Source organism: Battus philenor, unplaced genomic scaffold (genome assembly GCF_028537555.1).
Source record: "Battus philenor isolate CCGP_79_NKW_IND1 unplaced genomic scaffold, ilBatPhil1.0.hap1 SCAF_21, whole genome shotgun sequence".
In the NCBI taxonomy this organism is placed as follows: domain Eukaryota; kingdom Metazoa; phylum Arthropoda; class Insecta; order Lepidoptera; family Papilionidae; genus Battus; species Battus philenor.
This window is the reverse complement of record NW_027181684.1, coordinates 12,227,322-12,238,297: the sequence shown is the minus strand read 5'-3', so window position 1 is coordinate 12,238,297 and position 10,976 is coordinate 12,227,322. Positions and strand designations below refer to the sequence as shown.

At 33.9% G+C, this 10,976-nt stretch overlaps 1 long non-coding RNA gene across 1 annotated transcript in view; it reads left to right on the top strand.

Annotated features, from left to right (window-relative positions):
- Positions 1 to 221: 221 nt before the first annotated feature.
- LOC137923325 (uncharacterized) overlaps positions 222 to 10,976 on the top strand; it is a 213,225-nt gene continuing 202,470 nt past the window's right edge. Inside the window, exon 1 of the long non-coding RNA XR_011107552.1 lies at positions 222 to 259. This is a non-coding gene — a long non-coding RNA (uncharacterized lncRNA). The remainder of the gene's footprint in view (positions 260 to 10,976) is intronic.

Here is a 10,976-nt window from a genome sequence, read left to right as displayed (position 1 = left end):
GGACTGAATCTTTGGCGAATGCGTGCGTCACATTTGACACTACACTCTGATGTGATAGAGATAAAACTATCACGCCAAATTTACGTTTTGGGGTTTGCAGTATTTTACACTTTGACTTCACCCGCCTTAGAAAATTTCTTTTTATATTTGTTAGTTTTGTAAATAATTTAAGATTTAAGATGTATATTTATAGTATTAAAGTTATTTTTGTTTTATTTACAGATATACCATAGAGCTGATATGAAGGAGAGAATATTCTGTAAGTGGAAAATTATGGTTCAGTTAAACTAAATTTAACTTTGAAATATAAGCCGCCTGTCGTTTTCAAACACAATAAACTTAAAAGCATGCTAAAGTTTAATAATAATTAACTAAGTAAGAAACTTTATGAAAGCTCTTATATAGTCTTTTAGATATGTATTGAGTAGTGGTATCCAAGCGGTAAAGAAATGAGACTTGCGATCCTAAACCGTGGGTTCAATTCCCATGATATAATCCTTTATTCACAATTTATGTGTTAAGTATATAGGATTGCCACTGCTCATCAACAAGTTTCCAGATGATGGACTGCAGCGTCCTCTGCATACCATAATACCACACTGTGATCACCAACCAGTGAACCATGGTGATTATGGTATATCCCCCTAAGATATCTTTGATGGAGGCCTATAGGCTGTAACGACATATAAAAATGAATGCCTATCTTTAATCAATTCATAACTTGAGAAAAACTTAATAGATTTCTTTCGGATGGTCCTTGTGAGAACAAAAATTATGAAAAACATTAAATAATTGACATAGGATTATGATTAATGAATACAGGAAGGATTTATACACTTATTGAGTTTAAGGATAGCTTAACAGCTTTTGGCAGGTGATATGGATTGAAACCTCCCGTTTCTTCTTACTCCAATGTTTATTAATAATAATATAGTCACACGTGTACGTCGTCCAAATAGAAGAGAAATTTGGGTAGTGTCTGTGAATGACATACATAATAGAAATGTCAGAATGACTATATTGGAGTTGTGTTTTGTAGTGGCCATCATGCCACAACCTGTTCCGGTGATGAATGTTGTAGACTTAAGAATAACAGATGAAGGAAACTTAACAGGACTTGTATGTTAAATATGAACACATAGTTACCAAGGTATGCTATCTTCATTGAAGTAATTTATACTGTACCACACAAACGTTTTTTGACAATTTTTTTTAATCTAGTTGTAAAATCTTTCTGTAAATTATCTAGGATTCTATATATGATAAAATAGTTTAGATTGCTATAGTAAGAAATATCATAATTTCTTTGGAAAAATGGGACTGTTTTGTAGATATAAAACATATTTTCATACATAATTTGAGATACAACAGTTGATAATTATATTTTTTAAATCTATGTCATTTATATCTAGAATAATATTTCCAAGGCATCTATTCTTTACAGTTCTGAATAGCGAAGTGAATAAATATTGACGTATTCGATAGATAGAGACAGTCAGGTAAAAGCAACAATGTTATCATCAATAAAACTAATGTATATCATTCAACAAACAATAAAACTGTATCAATCCAAAGATCACAGAAGACGTTCAAATGAAACGCGTCAGAATTCTTGTCTATTCCAAAAATACTTCAACTCGTGACTTGGTTCCTGCATAGATATGTTGAAACGTCACATTTGACTTTACTAATAATGTATCGTTAATTTCAAATTTATAATTTCATTTCACGGAATATATTTTTACGGGTAATGATGTGCATTAAATTATTTTAAATTGCCGTAACGATTTAAAAAGTGATTTTATTTTTCATTTGGGTTCCGTACGTGTATTTTTGAAATATTTTTTAAATATGTTATAAAGTGAACAGTGGAACCGTTAGAAAATTGAGATTTGCGATCGTAGGTCGCGGTTTCGATTTCTGGAACACAGTCTTTTGTACATTAATTATACAGGATTGATATCGATCACAAACAAGTTTCCAGAGTATTTAATAGAATCAGGCGTTACCTTGCGGAAGTCCATCCTAAGTAAGAAAAGGACCAATATTTAGCCACTTCCGCACATGCAGTGGTAGTCATGCCACAAAGTGCACCGCCGATAAATGCGTATGCGGCAAACAATGCGAAATACGCAACTGCCACCGTCAAATCACACAACACGTGTTTCAACCCTCCACGAGGCATCTTCAGGAGTTACGTTACACCGATTAGTGCCAAACACAGAGTTGCAGGCGGGCTAGCGGGCGGTGCACTTTGTTGCACGACTACCACTGCATGTGCGGAAGTGGCTAAATATTAGTCCTTTTCTTACTTAAGTTTCCAGAGGATGCGCAGCGTCGTCTCTTTACTTTAATATCACACGATGATCGCCAATTTGCTTACTAAGCGTGGCGATTATGGTATATCCCCCCGTAAGTTATCTTTGGTAGATATCTATACATTGAAGTAGGCGTTTATGTGCTGAAACAACGACGACGTTCCCATGAAATGTGCCTGAAAATCGCTGAATTTTGAAAAAAAAGACTAACGTTTCGAAAATCTTTTGAACACAACGTAACGCTCTATGTTAAAATAGAAGCAATATAATAAGAACACAGAAGTTAAGAAATTTATTATAGAAAACCCTTCGACAGATCCGAAAAGATTTGGGTTTTAATAGAGGGATGGTAGTTGATATGGAAACATTATATCCGCTATTATAAGACATTACACGTAGAACGACGATTATGCGTTGCAGTGGGCATCCATCGGTGGGATCATCATCTCTTAACCACAGATATATTTAGATCATTAGATCTTATCACCATATCTCTAAAACCATAAGGGGTAGAAACTAAAAATTAGTAGTAATATTCCATCCTAGTAAAAGAAACAAAGCAAGTTAAACAAAAGACAATAGTTGAAGTGAATAATAAATAGTATGTCTTAAGTAGATAATAAAAGAAAGGAAGATAGGATTATCGGATTTTATTTAGTTTCAGTTTATATTTAAGGATCTTCGAATTTACGCAATAATTTTAAACTGTCACAAAATCAAGATTCTTTTCCCTTTCAATGACAAATTGCACTCTTTGATCTTCATGTATGTTTAACATTTGTTACCGCAAACTAAACTCTAACACAAAGTGTTAGGATTCTATATAGTTCGCTTTGAAGAAAATCAACTATTTCATTCGCTGGAAACAAGGGATTTGTTTTATCCAATAAATTAAACATAAATGTGACGTTTTTATTTAATAAGAGAAATAAGAAAATACTTGATTCGAGTTTTAGATAGAAGACATTACAATTTTCTTGTCGCGATTCTACATTGATGAGAAATATCTTTGCCTATAGACGACCAATAGAAGAGCTTATTCGCCTATATCGCCATAATGTGTTGCGCTACCTGTATTTGCTTGCTTGGTTTCCCTGTTGATGCTGTTATCCCGGAGACCTTCAAAGATTCATTCAGTCAACTTAAAAATAAAACAGAAGCAGGACAGACGCGTTTTAGCTGTACGATGCCGTTTTCACGTAGTAAACCACTCTACTCGAGTAGAGCTGTGTAGTGTTGTTGTTGTATATGTGGCTAGGGAAGTAGCGTGGACCACAGGCGAGCCAAGGATGGATCCGTATCCAACCTCAGTTCGACCACGCTGTTCGAGGTAAGTCCGGATTTATTACCCCAGAGAAAGATAGACACATAGACCATACTGTCATATAGTATAGCATCGCAAAAATTAAATTTAACAGGAGAAACAAAAATATCCAATATCTTTGATAGCTTTCAATATATTCAACTTACAAAGGTAATTTATATACCAAATTAAAGCTATAATTTCTGTTTGTATATTCTAGAAATTATCTGAGTTATTAACAAAAAATAGATTTTACTGGAATTAAGTCTTTTGCGATGTCATTCGTGCGAAATTTTATATTGACCGTCATCTGTAAGGCTGCAATACGATATTATCTAATATATAAAATTTCCATGTCACAATGTTGGTTACTGTACTTCTCCGAAACGACTTGACCGATTTTTACCAAATTTTATATGCGTATTCAGTAGGTTTGAGAATCGGCTACTACGAGTATCTATCTATTTTATCCATATCCCTAAATGATAAGAGTGGTCCACCCCTAATTTTTTTTTAATTTTTTAAGACAAATTTTTTAGTCTTCATTTTATTATGATACATTATATAAAAATACATACAACCCTAAATTTTCACCCCTCTACGATCAACCCTTATTTTTTAATTGTTAATTAAAAACACACAATTACAGTTTTTTTTTTCGAGACACATTGGCTGGGTTTGTGATCGATTCTTATTTGTTATATACTGGAAAGTTTTCGTACATTTTTGCCGCGAATATTGTCATAGTCGTTTAGGGGCAGCTTAACCTATAGTGCAGGGTGTGCAATGCACACGGGCGCCGCCGTCTCAGGGGGCGCTCCCTGAGACAGCTAAGAGCATCGTCATGGAATCTATCGCGGTTCGTCACTTAGTCTAACAAGAGAGATGTGCTACAGGCATAAAAACAAAGAGTGTTATTCTGCCGTCATAAAAAGAAAGGCCGTAACTAATACCATACTGTAAGCTATACCTACTTATAAAATAGCTTGTTGGAATATGAAAAATCTCTTCTTGTTACGACGGCAAAATTAATGGTTATATCCGGGAGGGAGGGGGTCGGGCCTAGGGGGCGCCAGGGTTTCATTACACACGGGCGCTACACGAGCTGAAGAAAGCCGAACTGTATTCGCTCTTACGACTCTACTTGTGAGAATTTCGTTCCCGAATAATATCGCAATAGTGGTTTGTCATATCTAATATAATATATCACCGTGTATATATCTCAATCGGTAAAACATTACTTCTAATCATTTGACAACCCATAGGAGTTTTTGTAAGTTTCAATGTTAAATAAAAAAATTATATTTTATCTTGATCATAGATGTTCACTACATCATAAGCTTCACCCATAGACGTCCGCATTCATCGCATCATTGCATATGCGACAAGAATGATGTGCCAAATTAAATGCCGATATCTGTATATCGAATAGATGATGTTTATTTGTAAAATAAAGTAGAAATTCTCTCAATATAGATAGCTTCGTGACATCTTTCTAAAACGGATCCGCCTTTCATATGTAAGAATGCACATACGTTCCTAAGATTTAAAAATAACTGGATAACGTGGTATGTAAAAGATAAATGTGTACAACAGTATACTTAAATAAACCTTATTGATCAATTTCTAGCAAGTTTTATTTTTCACTAGATTTTAAATATTTGCAATATTAAATAAGTTTGATATTATATCTTCTATTATTTTTTACATTTAATGACGCTATTTAAAAATACGTTTATTACTACTGCCTTTTGTGGGACAGAGACTTTACAAACTTAGGTCATTGTTATTATTTGCTTGCAGATCTTTCTTGCATATCCTTCCTTCCTTCACCTACTATTCTTGGATCAATGTTATATACATACAAAATAACTTACATAATTCTCACAGATTATTTTTTGGAAACAAACTCTTTATATTTATTAATATTTCTTTAGTTACTCGTATTTCACTATTTGGCAGCATTTTACTAATTTTTTTTTAAAAACCATAGTCAATACTTTTTCTCTACGCCTAAAATAAAGTATATATTATTTTAATTAACTTTCTTGACTTTTGTAAGTCTTAACCTTTTTTCTACTACTGAGTCTGGTTTCCTTTTGTTGCAGTCATCGCCATATTTCTGCCGAATTTTAGGACGAAGGTGTTGGTTGTCGTCACCTATGAAGAAGGCGACGCTTCCTTCCACTACCTTTTCCCCCGCCTCAACACACAAACCCAACCTCCAAATACAAGACAGCCGGCGAATCTTATATATTAGTTCTTTGAAATTACGAAAGTTTATCCAAACTTTACAGCGGTATCTATGTATAAAAGTAGGTTAACAGTGTAATCGATTGCATTTATAAATGAAAATGAAAAGAATATCCACTGATGGATATAGGCTTACATAGAATTCCAATAGGCCCAGTATGAAATGCTCTGTCGTTGTGAATAAAAGCTCAAGTAGTAGTCCAATGCGTTCTTTCCGTCCTACTAAATTGATCAGAAACTATAACTACTATCAATGACGAGGAAAAACAAAATTCAGAGCAATATCACAGATATCGGCCACAGACTGGCAAATTATAGATTTAAACTCGCCTTTTAACAGATTATTTTACATAGTAAACTAGTTACGAAGAGATCTTGACTATTATGGTTCCGTGGACTAATTGAAAAAAAATCAGATGACTCCTAGAGTTACCGCGAATAAAAAAAACATTATAATACGCAAGTGCGTCAAGAGTATGACAAGAGTCGAGAAAAACAAGTCACATCTGCTTAAACTTCATTTCAGTCGTTTGACGCTCATTGCAACGCTTCCCAGAAAATTCAGACCTGTCATCGGCCCACTTCGTGGTCGCCACTTGAGAACCTTTCGATCCTAACTATCGGCCGCTTGAACGATGTACCCTGCTTACTGCCATTTCATACGCAATTCTTCGAGGTATATGGTAATCTTGGTTATTCTTCGGAGCTTTTTATTCGATGAAGATTTTATTTTCATTATACATCTTTATTTTTAATCGAAATAATTAAGAACAGAAAAAAAATACTCAAAATGAAATTACATATTAAAAGGAAACAAGATACTACACTACATTATAGTAATAGAGATGATTGTACCTGAAAAGGCTACAGGGAAGGCTATAAATGCGATAGCGTGACCAAGAGAATCTTAATATCATATGATTATCATAGCAGATGTTGGATGAAGTCGGTAAACTTGGTGGTGGGTCTACCGGTTTGCTATCATCACTCAAGAAGGTTTCGGACTCAATGATCACCCGATGAACTTGCTCACTGCTACTTCCGGCGAGCAATTCTTGGATCATGACCTAAGTTATTTTATTTTGGTTCTTTTTTAATTGTAAATCAGTTTTGTGAGTCATTAAAGACAGAAAAGAAATAAAGAGACAAATCAGAATGAATTTTTCGACGATGACCTTAGTTCGTCTATTTCGGTTCTTTATTATTGTAAATCAGTTTTGTGAGTCATTAAAGATAGAAAAGAAATATTAAGACTTAAATAAGAACGAGCCGGAAAAGAAGGTACTAGAAGTAGAAAGGAGATTATAATACCCGAGAAGGCTACGACGCAAGCCATGTCAACAGTAATGAATTTCCACCGAAAATATTCCGAACTAAAACACTACGGGACAAAAGAGATTTATTTCATATACGTTGACAACATAAGCACTTGAACCGCCCTTAGAAGACACAGTGTTTTCCACCAAAAATATACTCGGATTGTCATTGGGACAAAAATAAACCGCAACCAATACCAACCGAAATAGGAATGATCTGTTGACACAATTCTTATTAAAATCTTACATTAATTTCCATCACCTCCATTAAACTAATAGCAAGCAAATCTCACTCTTATTTCAAGAACTATAAAGTACATTATGTATTTTTATAAATGCACTAAACCTACAGTCAATCTTCCGCGAAGAAATTCCGGCAATGTGTTTAAAGACTTGTCACCACGCGATCGTATACTTGAGGATTTGGTAAGGAATGCTTCTGGTTTTAGTTGATGTTGTCACCTCAAATTCTTGGTAATATGGACATTTCTAGAAGAAGTAGAGATGATAGAGTTCGCAGAATTAAAGAGAGAAAATACTTTATATTATTTTAAAATACTTTATATCTTATGCAGTGTATGTAAGTATGCCGTGTCGAGATGGATACGGTCTTGGCCCAGCTCTTCACGGGTCACGGGGGGTTCTCTGAGTACCTTCACAGGTTCAAGCTCGAGAAGGACCCCTCGTGCTTCTGTGAACCGGGCGTGGGCCAGACCGTGGTCCACCTTGTGGCCCACTGTCCGGCGTTCGGAAGACTGCGCGCAGATTCCGAATGCCGGATGGGCAAAAAGATAGAGGAAAAGAATATCTCGGCCATCATGCAAGACGAAGGGGTGAGAGAATGCTTCCTCAGCTACTGCAGGAAGGTGGTGATAAATGCAATAGGTAAAAATAAGACACAGTAATAGACTCAAATAGACTTAAATAGGAATAAACAAAAAAATTAAAGCAAACACTAAAATATAGAAATAAAATAAATGAAGTAGTACCAAAAATAGTGCAATAAACAATATAATATAATATGATAATTATAAAGAAAATATGTTACATATTTGAATAATAAATGTAATGTTGCAAAATAAAATAGTAAGGAAACCTAGAATGTAGTTGGTAGTAGGTTGAGAATGGATGTATGGCTAATGAAATGAAGGAGAAAGACTGGGAAAATTGTAGAATGAAAGAAACAGTACGACAGATAATATGATACATGAAAGAGAAGAATGATAATAATAAAAAATATGAATAAATTACTAGAAAATAAAAAGTCCCTGTCCCACACGAGATAGGGGAACGAGAGGTCCCCAACAGCGGGGGACAAAAAAAAAGTATCTTATGCTGAGAGTATGTCAGAAATCGTGAAAAACAGATGGCGGTGGAGTCTGTCCACCAGGTGAACAGAAGACTAAGATAAAGGTCGGAAGGCTATAGATAAGTAAAGGCCGCTTTTAAACGGTCTTACAGGATTTCAATGAGGGAGGACTATGTCCAGCTGTGTCAATGATAATGGAAGATGGCAATAGAAGACGATCCTGTCAGTTTATATATTTATTTGTTTATTGTATTTGCATGATTTTAAGTAATGCTTATACTTAGTTTTATTTACTTACCTTTGCTAAATGCGATGCAGTGATCTATATAACTATTGTAAAAAATAATATACAATTGTACCCTGGGTTTGTTGGAAAGATTTTTGTTTCTCATAGATCTAAATTTGTCATAATTATAGATAATTATGACAAATTTAGATCTATGAGAATGCAATATAGGTATTGCAATTCCCGTAAGAAATAATGGTCGCCCTACAAAGATATAACACCTAACGTAAATCAGTGTACAGCACGCAAAAAGCCCACACGTGGGCACGCGAGCCGCCGTAAATCCAAATTCTATAATCGAACAAAAGAGGTTGTCTACCGTTCTCACAATGAAAATAATGGCGGGGTTTCTTAGTGAGATCATTGACGATTTTTGTTTTAAATACGTATTATAAATGCACCGCATGTTATGGTAAATAAATATCCAGATTTTTTTTAACAAAATAGTTTATTTAGTACAATATTTTTTCTTATCTTTAGGCCTGTTAGTCGGTGAATTGACGACATAGGTCGCTGAAAGTCACTGGAGCACTGGGGGCAGCCCAAGAATGATAAGAAATAGAAGTAATAAGGGACAAGACATAACTTCGATAAATGAAAATGCTTTCAGAAAAAAGATCAAAAATAAAAATTAAAAATTGTATTATTCAGGAAAGAAAGCGAAGGAAGACAGGCAATGTATGATATGTAACAACGTACGGAAAAGATTGAAACACAAGGAGAATGACGACAGAGGAACGAATGGAAGGTAGGAAGGAATGAAAGGTCTTAAGAACGACAAAAGTGTAGCGTGAAAATTAGAACAAAAAATTGTTGTAATTATTATCCTTGTTTACACATGACTGGAGAGAACGAAAGGTTCCAAAAACGAGAGCCTTAAAAAAGTTTGTGAAAGGTTCTTCTGCAAAATAACACAAATTTTCGCATAAACTTGATGGGGTTCCATAAAATATTAAAACTATTGAAACTTTGTGTACTTGACAGTTTTTAATAAAGATCTCGCGTTGAGCTTTGAATTTCTCGCATCAATTTAATATTCTTTGTTGTACACGCTAGAAAATATATGCATAGTTGCGTAATAGTAAAGACAATAGACAACGGGCGGTTTTATCACACAAGGTAATATCTAACCGACAACCATAGGATGGAAACAGTAGTGTGTACATATAGACAAAACATACAAATGTAGATACGTACATACATATATATTTATAATAAATACAGTATAATACATAAATAAAATAGTAAGTAAAAACATCAAACTATCCTGGATCGCACTTGCCTTTGAACGCGAAAAGAAACGGAAATAAAACTGTATTGAAAATCTAACCAAAAAGGGAGTTTTGATACCGAAAACATAAATTGAGGAAAAAACCTTGTCGAGAATATAGGTAATAATTTTCCAAATTTTCACGGCGATTGAATGTTTGATTTTTGAATCTATCGAGTACAATCAGACACAGATTAATTTTTATATATATGATTGATTTAATTTTTCTATTGGAATATAACTGGCCAATAACAATAATTAATTTAAATACGTGGTAACCCGAATTATGAAAACGCTTTTTCTCACTATATCATCATTACATTATTTATTATTTCTGTTACCATTGATTTTTGGATAGGATTCATACATTAATTGGCAGTAAATAAGCAATATATTCACCCTTTTAAGGCCTTTTACACCTATAAACAATCATACTATACCTCGTCTAGCTATAAATTCTGTTACTAGCTGTTTACATACATTAAAAAAATATTAATTTGAATTTCGAACATTAGGTTCTACGATAAAAAAATAGAATTCTTTCCCGCCATTATTGTATGTTTTTTGTTTTTAAATTATTTGTTTTGAAAATAGAGTGCGGCACTAAATAGAATTGGATTGCAGTAATTGCACTGTACAAAGCAGGTAAGGAGCGACCCGTCAAACCGACCGTTTAAAAGCGCGCCTTAAAGCTAAGGGTGGACACTTTGAATAACTAGTTTAATACTTTAACATATCTTTTTCACTCCACATAATCACATTTAAAACTTTTTAAAAAATATTTTTTTTAGAAACTATAGGATTTTTCTTTGTAACAGAATTTATGGTTAGTATAAAAAGACTAAATTAGTGAAATGCGTACAAAGTACGACAGGATAGTTGGCATTCAAATAAATCATATTTAATTGACTCTGTGTTTAG